The sequence below is a fragment of the Pelobates fuscus genome, chromosome 4 (genome assembly GCF_036172605.1).
Source record: "Pelobates fuscus isolate aPelFus1 chromosome 4, aPelFus1.pri, whole genome shotgun sequence".
Classification (NCBI taxonomy): Eukaryota; Metazoa; Chordata; class Amphibia; order Anura; family Pelobatidae; genus Pelobates; species Pelobates fuscus.
In genome coordinates, this window is record NC_086320.1 from 208,402,131 (window position 1) to 208,420,810 (window position 18,680).

The 18,680-nt window shown below is 38.8% G+C and overlaps 1 protein-coding gene across 2 annotated transcripts in view; it reads right to left on the reverse strand.

The window, feature by feature from the left end:
- The window catches only part of LOC134608777 (poly(rC)-binding protein 3-like), a 1,002,469-nt gene that overhangs the window by 614,095 nt on the left and 369,694 nt on the right, over positions 1-18,680 (reverse strand). For both annotated transcript variants that reach the window (XM_063451876.1, XM_063451872.1), the window contains exon 3: positions 11,857-11,958. The gene's annotated coding sequence lies outside the window, so the exon portion shown is untranslated. The remainder of the gene's footprint in view (positions 1-11,856; positions 11,959-18,680) is intronic.

Below are 18,680 nucleotides of genomic sequence, written 5' to 3' on the forward strand. Positions count from 1 at the left end.
CCGTTGTGGTTGTCATGCCCTGATGGCGGCCCTGAGCATATGCACACCCTAATAATTTAATAAAAGCACAATATAAAGCCTTAAACACATTTCAACTAAAGCAGGATTTGGTCTTAAAAGGGGTGGTGTTATAGTGATGTTGGACAGGATTAATTACATCATAGAGTTAAACAGTCACTTAATGGGGACACACATAAGGCTATTATTCAGAGAAGCTCACTGGAAATTAGGGAATTTAAAACCCTGACTTCAATAGGCCCTAATTATTATGATCTCAATCCGTTATTATAGACATTGTCATATTGGTTTTAACTTTTGGATTTTAACTATGTTTTTGTTTTTGCAGATTATTCTTAATCTGTGATATTGGTGCTGGGGACATATCTACTAAATGCACATAAATGAATTCTGGACCAGTCAGGTCTTTATCTCTTATATTCTAATAATTTAATCATAGAAAATGTAATGACTTTGATTACTTAATATAGATCTCTGATAGATTTATTGAATAAATTCTATAATATGATAGTTTTTTCACTTTATGCACTTTATCTTAGAATAATGGGTTTCACACCTGCTTTTTATATTTGGTTATATAGTTACTTTTTATTGTGATACTTCATATAATACAATTCAACACTTAAAATATAATTATGAACTAGAACTATTCACAGCTTTGGAATCTGTCTATTAACATGTACACTGTCTATCCAAATTCTGTAGACTTTTCTTATATACAACACGTTTCTTTATGTGTGTATATGTGTGTATATATAACTTTTGGAACACATATACTGATTCTTTATCACTTTTATATATGTTCTTTTCTCCTTTTTTTACACATGTATATGTTCTATATTATCTGTGTCAGCGAATCAAATATTATCATACTAAAGTTATTAATAGTAATGCTTGAAGAAATTGGACTCGATCTGGCTTTGATTCATTTTATTGTTTATTACTGCGATATTTCCCTTTTAATTTTTATTTTTATTTTATTTTTTTTCCAATTTTGTTTCCATATCCCAGGGATGGTACTTGTTGAGAAAGCTCCCAATTGAGTTAATTTGCACTCGTGACACAGCTGTTAGCCTTTACTATCAATGTGGCCAGTCTGGGGGTTGTATTTGGATGTAATTTTAACTAATTGTTTGATGGGATCTTGTTAATTGTTAATCACTTGTATTCCTATAAAAATGAATGTATACATGCACTTAGTAGCTTGACAAAGACCGTGTAGGTCGAAACGTTGCGATGGAGTGGGTTCAATAAAATTGCCTGATTTGTACCTTGGAGTGCCTCGACTTTCCTTCTATTTTGTTATCCAATTCAAAATATGACACGTTGTCCTTCTTAATATCGACAGTTTAAAAAATACCCTCCAAACAATTATCTTTTAATAGTGTCGGTTATACACTATTGACTCTTTCGAAAGACATGCTGATTTACCTCCACCTAATGCTGTTATTCTTGACAATGAATAATATGAGGGGGGAGAGTATTAGATTCCAGACTGAGATATAGATGTCTGGAATATCTCAATCGATTGGAAAGGTTATGGTTCTGATCAAAATCAAGTACCTAATTTTAATATTCATGGCCCAATTTACCTAAATTGTTTAACTAAACCAGCTCCATGTACTCCTTGAGGGAGCTGTAATGTTTCTTGTATGTACTAGGTATGTAATTGAGAACTGCATCTTTAACGTTATGTATACTTGAAATGATTGTGAATGCCAGGGTATTTAAACACACACTGATAGAGGTCCTATGCACTGTTATTGTGTCTGAATTGTGTGGTGCATGTAATTACTGCTGTTCCTGTGAAAGCAGTCTGCTCTCTCCACCGTTACTGTTCTGGGCTCCTGGGTGTACACCGGACTCCTTTACGCTCCTTTAAAATAAAATAATTTAGTCTCTGGACTGATTTTCTTGTCTTCTAGACTTCAGGCTGTACCTTGGATTTGATATTCTTTACTGCCCTGATTATAGTGGTTACAATTTGGCTACAGATAAAAGGTTTGTTCTCTGGACTGTGGACTTCATTGACTTAATTACTTGGACTCACAGTTTGACTGTGCTATTAGGATTTGCTCATTCTTCCATTGCTTACTGGTTATTGGACTTTTGGCTTTGAACTTTGGATTATTATATTTTGTATTCTCCTCCACTTTAAGCTGATTTGTGGAAAAAAAAGAATCCTAAACACTAATTGCATTGATTAAAATGTCTCAGCTCTCTCTCTCTTTTTGGTTTTATTTAGGCAACATCTGCTAAGGTGTTCAAAATCCCAGCTGACATATGACCGTGTGTCAGTGTGTATGCATACCTGTGTGTCTCTGTGTACCTGAGTTTATGTGAGCATATCTTCATTAGTGTGTGTGTGTGTGTCAGTTTCTGTATCTGTATATGTGGCAGGGCATGCATCCCAGCCTTCAAACGCCAACACTGCATACAAATACGTCCCTGTATTCAAACATCAAACTACATATAAACACACCTCTATGTTCAAATACAAACTCTACAATACACATAAACATAATTTGCATTCAACTGTCAACACTGCAAAAAATGTATCACTACATTCAAATGGCAACAGTACATCCAAATACACAACTGCATTCAAAAGCCAACAATACTCACAAATACACCCCTTCATTCAAACATACATACTCCATAAAAAAACATGCTTGCATTCAAATACACATACACTTCTCACAAATACAGAGCTACAATAATGGGAAAATTGTAGATCTCCAGCTGGCAAAGCAACATGGGGGTTGTATGACACTTGATAATCTACCTTTTAACCACCCTTGGACTAGGGGGGAAATGGTGGGCGGGGGTGGGGCAAATAACTTTTTGTACAAGGACCCTCTCTATATATTATTTCCACCCAAGCTTACAGATACTTAATACATTCATAATATAATATGAAAATGTAATATTATCCTGTTGATTCAACCAGAAGCTTAATTTACAAGGATGTGATGTTCGCCTAATCAGTACACGAACAAAGTATTCATTAGTCATTATTTTATAATTATTTTAAACCACTCACATATATTTTTACTTGATATGTTATTTACATATTTTCTTGAATAGCCTTATATAGCTCTATATGTCTAATTTTAGTTTAGAAAAAGACTCCTCTCTGTCTTATTAGAGATTTTGCCTTTTGGCTGAAAGCAGCAAGATAATTGTTAGTGTAGGACTCACCTAGGAGGTTAACGTGGAAGGTGAGCTTACACTTTAATGGCCATTGGAATAATACTAAAAGAACCTCCAGGTATTTCAATGTGCACAGAGATTTGGAATAGCGTGCAAGTAACTTTTTTCTTTGTATTTTTATTGTGTGCATTGGAGCTAATGTGTACTATAGTCATTGTTGCCACCCAGGAGCAGTGAGAGCTTGACTTCAGGGCTTAATTTTTTATGTTTGTGTAGCCCTGTATGTGTATGGCTCATGTAAGTATATATATATATTCTCTGTATCCTTTGCTATTTCTTTTCTCTCAGTGACTATTTGAATTACTGGCTACCCTACATTGCCATGATCTATAGATATGTCCGCTAAAGCTATTATTTTTTTGTAGTTATATACTGATGCATATCTCTAACAAGTATGTTTCATTCTTGTGGTTCAGATTGCTTCTGACCTGATAACAAGAGATTCTGCTAACAAAAGGTCATCCCGTAAGTAGGATATTAGTTCAATAAATAAGGTATTATTAGACGCTGCTATACAAAAGCAGTTTCCATATTTGCACTAGAATTACTGAACTAGTATGTTAAATGAGGAGCAAATAAGCTGGAAATAAACTGAATGTTCCGACACATTTAGGAATATGTCCCGGATTCCACTCTTTTTTTTTGCCTGGTTAAGGCAGTGCATACTAAACTAGTGTGTTCATATTCAGACAAACTGCAATTTGTGTGAAATGTGTTCAGTTTGTGTTAAATTTGTCTTTATTGTTTTGTTCTACTCAGCATAATGAAGTTGGAACAGTACATAGCATTGGAAAACAGGACCTCAGTAGGTGAATATACAACACGGACATTAGTATAAAATGTAGATATAAGTAGATAACAGTACTGGGTTTTACATATAGAATGGACTTTGGTCAGTTTGGAAGTTTCCACAAATATTGAACAACGGAATCTCCAAATTACCAACTCAAACGACTCCTGAATTGCACGATGGATATTATTCTTCCATGCCATTCAGTCATTTGTTGATTTAGAATGTATGGTGTGATTGTGAATGACATGACTTTCAATCACAGTAAAGAGAAAAAGGGGAACACTCTGTACATTTTTCTCAGATAAGTAAAACAAACACACCAAAAACCACTATGGTATGTTGTAGGGCTGATGGGGGTTCAAGGAGTACATTTCCTGGTGGCCTCTCAATAGGAGTCTAATCATTTTACAATCTCACTAGGGTCCACCAAGCACAGCTCCACACCTCCATTATAGAGAGCTGAACACTAATGCCAGCACTGCAAAGCCAAACTCTTTGGCTAAGAGTGATGATTCTTACTCTCAACTAATGAACTAACTTTGTGCTGCAGTGATTACCTCAGGAGAACTAATGGAAGTTCCTAAGCACGGGAGCATCTGGCTGACTGTCTTAGTATAAGTTGAGAGAGGCCAAGAAAAAGGTAAAAAAGATTAAATATGTAGACCTGAGGTCTCTTAATTTTGTTTCCATATATTTTATACCATTTTAGTGTGCTCTCTCTTTAAGACAACAGTGGCCTTTTTTGAAGTTACTAGCTGCGGTTACATTCAGGTTCCCTGATTGGCATGCTCCCCATACTGGTGTGTGGCGTCGGCATCGCTTGCTTGTGTGGATACACAAGTCATTTTCGTTGGACCACGGTGCCCACTACCGCCAGTGAGGTTTGAGCTGGTCCATCATAGCATTAGCGTGCAAGCATCTTTATATTCAACTCCTATTATCCTCAGAATCTGTAGTGGGGCCCCCCCATGGACAGGTATATTAGACTTGACTGAGATTGCTTATGTAGACTAATTGTAATATTTAGGTTTTTTCGTTAGTTGATTGATGTGCTTTTCAGATACTGTTTTATTTCTATAGTGGTCCTTATTTATATAATGTGCCTACCCCTGGCCTTTTATCATCATTGGCTTATTAGCACAAATATAATTTTGCTGTTTGCACCGCTTAATGGAATATCCCCTTGGGTTATCACTTACACAAAAGTCTAAAGCAGGCTTCCCCAAACTCTGGCCCTCCAGATGTTGCATGAAATAGATAGGCTGAGAATCAGGGGAGTTGTAGTTCAGCAACATCTGGAGGGTCGGAGTTGAGGGAAGCCTGGTCTAAAGTGTGTTTATCTACTGCAACTTTATATACTTTTTGTAGCAGATTTACAACTTTCTTGCTACATAATTCATATACACACGTCTTTTGATCGGCACATACCTTTAATCCACTTGATTTTATAGAACCCTTTTCTGTATTGTGGGAGTTTGTAACCCCTTAAGGACACATGACATGTGTGACATGTCATGATTCCCTTTTATTCCAGAAGTTTGGTCCTTAAGGGGTTAATAAAGTGATTTACTAACATTTCATTTTATCTTATTTTTACGAAAGGAGTGTTGACACTACATCTTTTGTTGAATTTTTGTACTTTGTACCAAGATGCTTGTTTTGAGTGTGAAGCAGCCCAATTTATAGCTTTTACCCTGTGAGTTGTAGTTGTATCCTCTATTATACCCATATATTGAATTACAAAGAAAAAGGTCAAACCATTCTAAATAATTGGTTACACTCATTCCTGCCAAAGGAGAGGCTGCTGACTAATCCTTCCTGGCACCAAAAGTACTTCAGTGACAATAGTAGTAGTTATAGTGCTGCATTGTCTGCTTAAACTGTTGGAAACCAGATAAATAAATCTTGAGTAGGTGTAATTTGATTTGTCCAAATAACAAATAAAAAAAACAACTACATTTATTGTCCAAAATACAAATGAACTGCTCAGCAGATGAAATTTGGTTTACACAAAATGATTCAGACAAACCAAATTTTTCACCTATTCGTAAGTCTAGTACATACTTAAAAGAGCATTCTGCTAGTGGCACGTGCTATATATTTGCTGCTGCTAGCCCTTTAACTGTTGTGTCTGTGATAATATGGAAAACCGAAGAGCCACAGTCTAATGAACCAAAGTCATAACCTTTCCTGCAGATTTCCATATCTATGTCTGTCTGTGTTGTTTGTGTTCACACCCACCACATTTTATGTGGCTGGCAAAACATCCTGTTCATGGGAAAGGTTTGAGCATCAGAATGTTACAAAGAGTTATACTGTTAGGGAGGAGGTTATTTTTGCAGGAACACCATCAAGGCATGACATCTAGTACTCTGTTAAGGAGCCCAGTCGAACAATGAGGTCCTCGTAGAATGTGCTGCATTACAGTAGAAAGATTACCATAACAAACCACACTCACTGCCCCTCTTCTGGTGGTAGCAGTGGGAGGAACTGATGACTGATCACTTCTCCCTTACTCTTCGTAAAACTTTATAAGGTTAGAAGAAAAGCCGGGAGCATGCAAAAAAGGAACCTGCCTGGTAGACCACAGTGAAGCCACCATCGAGCTGCAAAATGGTAACTTAAATGGAGATGTCATAATGAAATATACTTTGATAAACCTCTCCCATGGGGTTTGTACACAAACAATAACACAACTTGAAATCAAAATCAGCATCCTAAATATCTCTTCAAAGACCTGCATATGTTGGCCAAGCAGTGGTAACTGTTTTATTAAATAGCATGAGGCAATACGAGCTGTGCTCAAGATATTATGAATTAAACATAACGTTTGCCTTGATAAATAGCCTCTTTGGTAAATTATTTTGTGTCAGTGCAGTTAAAGGCTGGAGATTAATTCTAACAAACACTCCACTGAGCATTCTCTTAAATATTTACATGATTTAACTTTCTGGCACACAATCTCCTTTCAGTTTTGATATAGCATAAATAAAATAATTAATAACTATATATGAGAAGTGAATGGTATGCTTGCTATCCTATGCTATTAAATGAAGATGGTGCCATATTTGCATTTAAAGTACTGTGTTTTCCCTTTTTTATTATACAATACACACCATCATTAGATGTGCCTTGTCTGATTCAAATTGAAGTTACCTCTTTGACAGCTGAGGGCAACTTATCCTTCGCTGTCACCATGGAAAATACAACATCTTGTCTTCAAAAGGAACCATGGTAAGATGGAAAAAATGTCAAGTGTAGATCAATCAGGGTACACTTACTTTTTGATAGATACATAATAATCAGATTGCTTGGAAGAGAGAAAAATAACAGTGTCTGACATTTTCATCTGAAAACATAGTCAGGTGAATGCATTACTAATATATTGTATAACTTTCCTATTGTGTAGCGATGTTACCTTTATTTTTATTGTCTATCTATTCCAGCACCTAGAGCAGAAAGGTGTGATGTACAATCAGTGAAATGGGCATACAATCTTGTATAGACATGTTGTACAATTACTTTGGGTACCACAGTGTAGCTCTAAGATCACTGCTGTGTAATTATTCTGTTATTACACATTACCGCTGTGCATTTATCGGGTCATTTTATAGTCTTCCTTTGAAATCACTGTTGATGGTTGGCTGCACCCAACTGTATAATAATACCATTTTATTACAGTTCATAAAGGGTTGTTATTGCATACTAAGATTATGGAATTCTGATATGAATTGCAATGCTCTAATTACATATAGCTGGGGGTTATTTGGTGAACTATATGCTACTGACTGAGCAGACTCACTCAGGGCTTAATTAAATAGTGCTTGACCTTGAGAACAATAGCATTTTCTTATATTAACATAACTCCGGTTCTCTTGCAAACAGGGCAAATCATGAATAAATGCTAGCCTGTTTATATTATCCAAAACACAGATGTTGCTTTTCTTCAAGCTTTTAACCCTTTGCTGAAAATTAAAATAATTACGGTACTCTGTAAGGCCTCTAAAATAATTATTCTCAAGAGACCATTATTCATGGTGTACCTGGAATATTACTGGTTCACATGTAATTACGATCAGCCATTGTTTTCCAATTATTCTGAAAGATATACTGAAAACATATACCTTCATTTAAATAATATTTCCATACACTGAATAGTTATTTACATATATTAGTTTAGGTGGATATCACAGTTACTTTACGGACAGCATCTGCATTTACCATTCAACATTTCTTTTAAAGCTATCCAAATACAGTTGTCATATTTTCCTTAAATTTTAAAAACAGTTATTAATGCTAAATACATATTTAGTTTCTGGTGTATATCTTTATAATTGCTGAGCATTAATGTGTTTACTGCTGCACTAATTTATTTTATGGGGGTCTGCCTTTTCATAGAAATATTCCAGTGTAAATGAGAATGTTCATTGTTGGCTAGATAAATAATATCTCACTTACGATGCACCCAGTAATAGGGATGTGCATGGGTGAAAAATTAGTTTTGATTCGTTTTTTAATTTTTAATTTTTAGTTTGTCCAAAATCCAGGAATTATCAGTTTGGAAGAGAATTACATTTGGAAAATACAGTGATCAGTCACAACATTAACACCACCTGCCTAATATCGTGTAGGTCCCTCTTGTGTTGCCGAGACAGCTCTGATGTGTTGAGGAGTGGACTTCATAAGACCTCTGAATGTTTCGGTGGTATCTGGCACTAAGACATTAGCAGCAGATCTTTTATGTCCTGAAAATTGCGAGGTGGGGCCTCCTTGGATCAGATGGAGATCTAGGGAACTTAAAGGCCAAGGTAACAACCTTGAACTCTTTGTCATGTACCTCAAACCATTCCTGAACAATTTTTGCAGTGAGGCAGGGAGCGTTATCCTGCTGAAAGAGACCACTGCCATCATGGAACACCTCTGCCAGATTGTGGTCTGCAGCAATCTCTATTTAGGTGGTACATGTCAAGGTAGGTTCCACATGAATGCCAGACTGCAAAAAGGACCCAAGGCTTTACAGCAGACAATTTCCCAGAGCAAGAAAAAACACAAATGGTATATCTGATAGTGGCAATAAGCTCTAAACACCCGTGTGGTATCCCCTAAACCAACACCACTAATACACAAACTACAAACACAGTAGGTGGAGCAAAATATATACTTTCCTCTCTTCTCAATTGGTCCAGCAATGCTGCAAAGACAGAGAGGTATACAATAGTGTAGATAACTCACAGCTATATTTAAATATCACTATATATGAATGCACTCACAAGAGTAGAGCCATAAAAATAACCTGGTTCTGGTGTGGATGGCTTTAGGATCTATAAGGGTGATCCAAATCCCTCTGTGGACGGTATGGGTACCTGGTCTGGATACCTTATCTGGATTTCTGGAGTGGTATGGTCTTCTCCCAGCAATTAATAGCAGGAACTCCAATGATATAAAAACCAAATTATTTATTAAACATATGGATAAAAGAAAATAGAAATAAATACTTTATAAAATGTCCAATTTGTTGCCAAAACGCGTTTTGCCTGATATGGCTACCTCAGTTGGCTTGGTTAACGTTCTCCAGTCCATTTTGTTCTTTAAATACTCTGATTCGCGGTCTTTTTTTCGTGGAACGCATCCTGCGTTCCACCTATCCATCGATGTCTCAGTTCCGGATTGTATCACTTCCGGATCGCGTCACTTCCGGGTCGTGACGTATCAAGTCATATGGTTATGTGATGCAATTGAAACGCACCTCGCGTTTCATTCAATCGACAACATGCACCCATTTAGAGTTCTGAGTCTTTGGAACGCACTTTGCGTTCCATTCAGCCGAGGATTATAACAACAAAAGTCCTGTGTCTCTATATAGTCTCATTCTACACCGAAATCATACACATATCAAATCATTATATTGGAAACATATGAATGTCTATTAAATTGTGTCCTATTGAATAAACACATTAAATTAAATACCCCTTTTTTAATTTCATCCTCACATATATAAGGATTAAAAAATGCTGATGCACATATATTATGGCTACACGGTCACTTTAAATATTAGTCATTTGTACATTTTTTAATCCTTATATATATAAAATTGTCTGCTTCCAAAGTCAGGTGTCTACCAAGGTATCCTCAATGTGTTGTAAACTACCACAACACTCTATTCACTTTAAGCTCCTTCCCTTTGCCCATGTGTAGAACAATTTCCTACCATCGCCACTACAAGAAAGGGAATGGCTCAAAGTTTTCACATTATCTTTTCACGCACACACAAGCGTCCCGCTACAAGAAACAAACTACAAACTAATTTCAAGGTGTATTAAACCCCAGCTAGAATACACACATTTGTGCCATAACACTCACCAATGTATTGGAGGTGTGGAAGCACTAAAGGCACAATGAAACACATATGGTGGGCATACCCACAGGTGAGGGTATTTGGGGAATAAGTCATGGATGGGATAAAGGTGGTTATGGGGCAACTACTTCCCCTTGAGCCAGTTGCCTTATTGTTTCACCTTACTGGTATCCCTGTGTGTAGATTTAAACAATCCATACTCTACTTGATTGTTTGGAAAACTGTTACCAATCTATCTATACAATCATCGATATAACGCAATTCCTTCTGTTTGACACTGCGTTAGATGAGACAATGTAAACAACACAAATGTTCCCTTTACCCATATGTTTGTGCACTGATATATGCAAATTACCTAATAACAATATAATACATTAAAGTGGGTTGATAAGGAGTATATGAGGAAGCTTGGTCAGTGGGTATTGAGGTACAACATCATCTTAATCCTGTGATTGACCTTACTAAATGCTAAATCATACATTTTACCAGCACCCCTGTGCCACTACCCTACCAGACATCCTGACTGCCATACCCTCTTTCATTTTCCCTTCTTGTTATCGTCCTCCTTTTGGTCTTGTCTTTTTTCTCCTAACATCTATTTCTCTTGTGTTTCTTTGAGGAGACTATAAGGGCTAAAACAGACCAACACAATTGCAGAAGCCTGGATGGAACATTCCCTGCAGCAAGATCTCCAAGAACCCAATGTTGTTATTCTTTCTTGAAATGCATCCCAAATGGCCATAGTAATACTTATCATTAATATTTCCCCTTCTGTTTATTTCTGTGTTTTACCAAAACCTACAAAAACTATTAAATAAAGATATTTAAATAGTCATGTAATAACTGACTATTTATAACTATAAAAGGTGATACAATTTTATGAAGCCATTGAAATGCACAGTACACAACAATTAATGACATTTGAAATAGGAAGGTTTTGAAAATCTGTTGACCATTGGCTTTATCTTCACTAAATGCACATTTTATATCACATGTTTTTTTTTTAAATCAGGAGGGTTAAATGAACCATACAAGCACCCTAAACAATACAGTTCCCTGCTACATTGTTATTAAAACTATTTTAGAACAAAAGTGATAGTGGATACTAAAATATATAATAAAAACGATGTAATAATACTAATAAAAAAATAATAATAAAACAATAATTTTAAAAGAGCAACTGCATAATATATAAAGCTCTACACTATGACACTGAAACAGACATATAACATGGAAACATAAACATATACATAAACGAATACAATCATGGCATACATAAGTTAAACTGATAAAAGCAGAGTAAGAAAGTAAAATGGAAAATAAAAAATGCATTAACATCAAACTATAAAGAATTAGTTCCAAGAGTAATGAGTCCTCTGTAAAATACAGAATTCAGAATATTTTTAAAATATAAAAAAAGAAAAGGTGCAAAAATAAATCATGCATTATATATATAAAATGAAAATCTTTCACTTACTTTAAATAATACACTCACAAAAGTTTTGCGGCCAAAAGTGTCCTATCGCTTCCCTCTTTAATTATAATCTGTGGCCAGGATGTTCCTTATTCTTTTGATGACCTGCAATAACAATATAAAGTAAATTAAAGTACCATAATCCTAATTTTCTCTTTCCAACAGGCAATAACATAGTACAGATAAGTAGATATTTCATTCATTATTGTAGACAGGCGATAGAGGCAGATCTAAATAGATATATAAATCAATAGCTAGATTGAAAGATAGGCAGGCAGAGACAGACAGACAGACAGACAGACAGACAGACAGACAGACAGACAGACAGACAGACAGACAGTCAGATAGTGTGATATAGACAGATGGACAGATCGACAGTGATATAGCGTAACATCGTAACATGTATATAAATATATACTGGTGCAGAAGGACTGTAAGCGTTATGCACTAAACTTTACATTTTCAGGAATTTAAATTGAATTTAAAGTAAAATTTACATTTATGGAAAAAAACAAACCATGAGTATTACAATTTAACTTTTTTTGCTCATTTAAAACAGTCTGTGATTTTGGAGTATGATAAGTATAACATTCAGAAAGAAGAAATTACATTTCATTATGTACCCACCATCACAATTAATACAAAAGCATTTATACTGAAACAAACCTGCATTTTCCTGAGCCTTTTATACTTGGCACTTTCTATGGGTGACACCTCAATACTGCTGTTACTTATGAATAGTGATGTCGCGAACATGAAATTTTCGGTTTGCGAACGGCGAACGCGAACTGCCGCAAATGTTCGCGAACCGGGCGAACCGCCATAGACTTCAATGGGCAGGCGAATTTTAAAACCCACAGGGACTCTTTCTGGCCACAATAGTGATGAAAAAGTGGTTTCAAGGGGACACAGCTACCATGGAAAATTACACAGTTGATGCAGAGTCTGGTTTTAATCCATAAAGGGCATAAATCACCCAACATTCCTAAATCACAATGGATATGGATTGACACCTGACATATGACATATTGACACCTTGACATATGGATTGACACCTGTCCTCGGAGACCCGGATACACACTGACACAGAGCAGAATAGGGACTGTTCCCCCTACATAGGGTCACTTGGCAGATATGGATTGACACCTGTCCTCAGGGACCCTGATACACACTGACACAGAGCAGAATAAGGAATGTTCCTCCTACATAGGGTCACTTGGCAGATATGGATTGACACCTGTCCTCAGAGACCCTGATACACACTGACACAGAGCAGAATAGGGAATATTCACTAAATTCCAAACATTGTTATACAGGGGAATATTCAGTAAATAAGGATAAGGGAGGGGGGACCTATTGTCCTCTCCCCCGGCCCCCACCCCTGCGCGGTGGGTGGGGGCCATAAATCACAATGGGGGAGACCTACTGTCCTCCCGCCCCCACCCGTGAGCGGTGGGTGGGGGCCATAAAAATAATGAGAGGGGGACCTACTGTATGATGTTGTATCGATCAGGTAGTGTAAGGGTTACGCCCGTTTCACAGTGACAGGCCAAACTCCCCATTTAACGCACCACAAACAACCGCAAACAGTCCATTTCCACAGCCGCAAACTCCACATTTGCACAAGGTTGGATACCAAGCTAGCCATGTCCATTCCTTGTCCTCACTGATGTCATTGAAGGTCTCTTCCTCCACCCAGCCACGTACAACTCCAAGGGTCCCCGAAAGGTGACAACAAGCCCCCTGGGACGCCTGCTGTGTTTGGTCTTCCACCTCCTCAAAGCCACCTTCCTCCTCTGACTCCTCTTCTTTAGATTCCTCTCTCTGCATTGCCTCTCTCTGCGTTATTATAAGGTGTGTTAAGTAGTACTATTCTTATCAGTTTAATCCCTGTTACGAGTAGAGGACTATTTCCTTGTTTCGCCAAACCCCTTCAAAGATGGAAAAAGCGGTATGAGTGGAAGAAACGAGGAAATGTGGTCAGGTGGTGGTGCCAGTCCCACCGAAGGCTTGTACCCAGGTATGCTAATAAACTGAAAAAAGAAAAAATCTCCCAAGAAGGAGATCTAAAACTGGCATAGGAAAAGGTTAGACAACTATAATAAAGTGATACCTACAAATCCTAATGAGCATAGGTGTATAATAGAGGGAGAAAGGGAAAGCAGAGTAATGCTTCCTAATACCGTGGTTAGTACCCTTTGTTAAAGTAAATTGAGTAATGGACAAAAGTCTTTATTGTATCATTTATAAATAACAAAGGGATACTATACTCATTCCCCTATAGTGGCTAATTGTGTAATAATGGCAATACTATTACCTATTATATAATATTGCCAGGGGCAAGGAAATTCCCTCTAAATAGATGGGTATAGGCAGAGAGTATGGAGACCGGAGTGATGCTGTCATAAAAAAGTGTCAATAAGGCGATTTAAAGTTAAATGTATCACAGACACACAGCCACCCTTTCTCTTAGCTAGTTTCCAGAAATGTTGGATAGGTGTAGGTGATATACCTGCCCTGACCATGCTTTGCAGACCAGGTATCAGTGGTCAGATGGACCCTTGCCCCAACACTGTGTGTCAGACATGCCATTACTTCCTTTTGCACAATCGAGTACAGGTTGGGGATTTCCTTTAGTGAAAAGAAATTTCGTCCGGGTACCTTCCACTGCGGTGTCCCAATAGCTACAAATTTTTTGAACGCCTCAGACTCCACCAGCTTGTATGGTAAAAGCTGGCGGGCTAATAGTTCAGACAAGCCAGCTGTCAGACGCCGGGCAAGGGGGTGACTTTCTGACATTGGCTTCTTACGCTCAAACATGTCCTTGACAGACACCTGACTGTGGGCAGATGAGCGGGAACTGCTCAAGGCGAGAGACGGAGAGGCGGATGGTTGAGAGGCAAGGAGGCAAGGAGTGGCAAGGAGGACAGCAGTGGTTGATGTGGCTGAAGATGCTGGACCAGGAGGAGGATGGTGGCTTTGAGTTTGTGTGCTGCTTGTACTCATGTGTTGATCCCATAGGTGTTTGTGATGTGCGATCATGTGCCTTCGCAAAGCAGTTGTACCTAGGTGGGTGTTGGACTTCCCACGACTCAGTTCCTTTTGGCACAGGTTGCAAATGGCATCGCTGTTGTCAGAGGCAGACACACAAAAAAAATGCCACACTGCTGAGCTCTGCAATGACGGCATTCTGGTGGTGGACACAGCATGCATTGATTGGCGTGCTGTCGGGCTGACCCCGGGTGCCAATGCATGCTGTCTGACTGTGCCACTAGCTCCTTGGGGCGACCTCCCCCTGCTTCCAACTCGTCTCCTCCTCCTCCTCTCTGTCTCCCCATCTGCCCGCTCTTGCCGAGCGGGCACCCACGTGACATCCATGGACGCATCGTCATCATCAACCGCTTCACTTGTATCTGACAACTCAGCAAAGGAAGCAGCAGCGGGTACAACATCATCACACCGTACGTCCATGTGTGTAATGCTGCCTGACTGAGACATATCCCTGTTATCTACATCCTCTGGCAATAATGGTTGCGCATCACTCATTTCTTCAAACGGATGTGTAAATAACTCCTCTGACAGATAAAGTGAAGCGGCTGTGGTGCTAGTATTGGTGGTGGCAGCAGGCGGGTGAGTGGTATCTTGAGAGGAGCCTGAAGCTAAGCTGGAGGAGGATGGTACGTCAAGGTTCCGAGTGGAAGCTGTAGAAGATTGGGTGTCCTGTGTTAGCCAGTCAACTATGTCCTCAGAACTTTTCAAGTTCAGGGTACGTGGCCTCTGAAAACTGGGCATTATTCTAGGGCCAAAGGGAATCACAGAACCACGACCACAATGGCCCCTGCGGGGTGGCGTGCCTCTGCCTGTCATTTTTGGGGGGATTAGTGGTACTATGCGTGCAAGCTACTGTGAGACCAGATATGAGTGGCACTGTGCAGTGGCAGAGGTTGGCAGAGTACACGCTGTAGGCCTGACACACCCGCTTGAAGACAACTAACTGCTATTCAATCTATAACAGTGTAAAAAATGTTTGGGGTTTTAAATGCACGCTATTGTGACACCAGATATGAGTGGCAATGTGCACTGGCAGAGGTTGGCAGAGTACACGCTGTAGGCCTGACACACACGCTTGAAGACAACTAACTGCTATTCAATCTATAACAGTGAAAAATGTTTTGGGGTTTTTAAATGCACGCTATTGTGACACCAGATATGAGTGGCACTGTGCACTGGCAGAGGAAGACAACTAACTGCTATTCAATCTATAACAGTGAAAAAATGTTTTTGTTTTTAAATGCACGCTATTCTGACACCAGATATGAGTAGCACTGTGCACTGGCAGAGGTTAGCAGAGTACACGCTGTTGGCCTGACACACAGACGCTTGCAGACAACTAACTGCTATTCAATCTATAACAGTGAAAACATTTTTTTTGTTTTTAAAAGCACGCTATTGTGACACCAGATATGAGTGGCACTGTGCACTGACAGAGGTTGGCAGAGTAGACGCTGTAGGCCTGACAAACACGCTTGAAGACAACTAACTGCTATTCAGTTTATTACAGTGAAAAAAAAAAACGTTTTTAAATGCAAGCTATTGTGACACCAGATATGAGTGGTGGCACTGGGCAAGTGGGCACAGTATCCACTGTGAGCCTGACACAGAAGCTGGCAGGCAGGCAAATGCAATTAGATTACACAGGAAAAAAAAGCAGACTGATGTTCTAGCCCTAAAAAGGGCTTTTTGGGGTGCTGTCCTTACAGCAGAGATCAGATGAGTCCTTCAGGACTGTAGTGGACACTGAATACACTAGCCTAGCTATCCATTTCCCTATCAAATGAGCAGCAGCTACACTTTCCCTCCTCTATCTAAGAATGCAGCTTCATAATGAATCTAAAATGGATGCTGTACAGGAGGTGGGAGGGTCTGGAAGGGAGGGTCTGCTGCTGATTGGCTGGAATGTGTCTGCTGACTGTGAGGCACAGGGTTAAAGTTTACTCAATGATGATGAATAGGGGGTGGATCGAACCGCGCATATGTTCGCCCGTCGTGGCGAACACGCTATGTTCGCCAGGAACTATTCGCCAGCGAACCGTTCGGTACATCACTATTTATGAATTTATCATTGTAGGCTCTCAATTTGTTGTCACCATATGTAACAGAGAAGAGGAATGTATATGGTGTCACACTTTTAGATGCCTGGCTTATCGTAGAAAATACAACAACCCACTTACTTGTGTAAGAGTCAGTAATACATTTCTCTAAGTACTGACAGTCTCTGTATGTTCAAGTGACATAAGCCCTTTTCTAGTACCAATACAAAAAGATTGCAGTAACAAATAATTTGTTGAAACTCATATGTCTAAAAAAAAAAATTAATAAAGAAATATGTAGTGCTGGCTATAGGTAGTGTTGGAGACATATATCTCCCTAATTATGCTCTTTATCAGTCTATATCTAGCCTCTACTTCAATGTGTGTATTTACATTTTTTAGCTTACTTTATCTAACGTAGTACCCCCCTTTTTTTTTTTTGCCATATACAGGCAATGGGCATACATCCTACCACATCTAATCATTTCCTATTTTGGTCATTTTGGCTGTTGGTAAAAGGCATCTTGTTGTGCTTACGCCTATTGTATCTTATTACTTAAGTAGGTGGTAGGTAGACTATATTTGGGAGATCTTCCATAGACCCCTGTTTTGCACTCTTGCAAAGATAAAATAGTGAAGGTGGCTCATAGCAGAAGCCGGGAACTAAAGATCAGATTGCACACAGAAGTGTGGCCAAGAGCACGAAGTTTGAGATTTTTTACCCCCAGGTGCCATAAAGTAAGTGAACATGTTATCTTGTGGGTTCCTTGCAACAAAAGCGAAAACCCCAGAATGGACTATACTACTTTTCTGCAGCTCTGAATTAGAATGCTAATACTAAATCATAATCATAATAGTATCATGCCAGCTGTTTGTCTCACTTACTATCATATCAAACAATGCAGACTTGACAAATTTGATTTGGATCTAGGAGCCAGCTTAAAAAGTTAGGAGCCAGTTTCTTTTTAAACAACAAAAATACAATTCTTAAAGGAACACTGTAGTCACCAGAACAACTACAGGCTATTGTAGTTGCTCTGGTGTCTATATCCTGTCCCTGCAGGCTTTTCAATGTAAACACTGCATTTCCAGAGAAAAAACAGTGTTTACATTGCTGCCTAGTAACATCTCTAGTGGCAGTCACTTAAACGGCCACTAAAGTGTCTCCCATCTGCATGGAGGCGCAGAATGCTCCCCATAGAGATGCATTGATTTTATGAGGAGATGCTGATCAGTGCAGCAATAGGAAAACGTTGGATTAGCTCAGATCATCAAGATTGATCTCACCTATGGAGACAAACACGGCGTTGGAAAAAAAGGGGAGTAAAAACACCATTCCCAATTGATCGAAGGGGGCTGGTGACCTAAACATACACATTCACTGACAGACAACTGAACCGATATACAGACACACACACACACACACACACACACTCACTGACTGATAGACCCACACCCCCTGACTGACTGACAGAGACCCACACACTGACTGACTGAGAGACACACACACAATTGTTTTTTTTTATTATTTGATATACTCAAAACACACACACAAACCCACACACAAAGGTACACACAGTCAAACACACATAGAGACATACACACGATAGATACACACACTGTCACGAATAGTGACGCCACGGCGGGCGAACACATGCGCGGTGCGATCCGCTCCCTATTCGTCATTGAGTAAACTTTGACCCTGTGCCTCACGGTCAACAGACACATTCCAGCAAA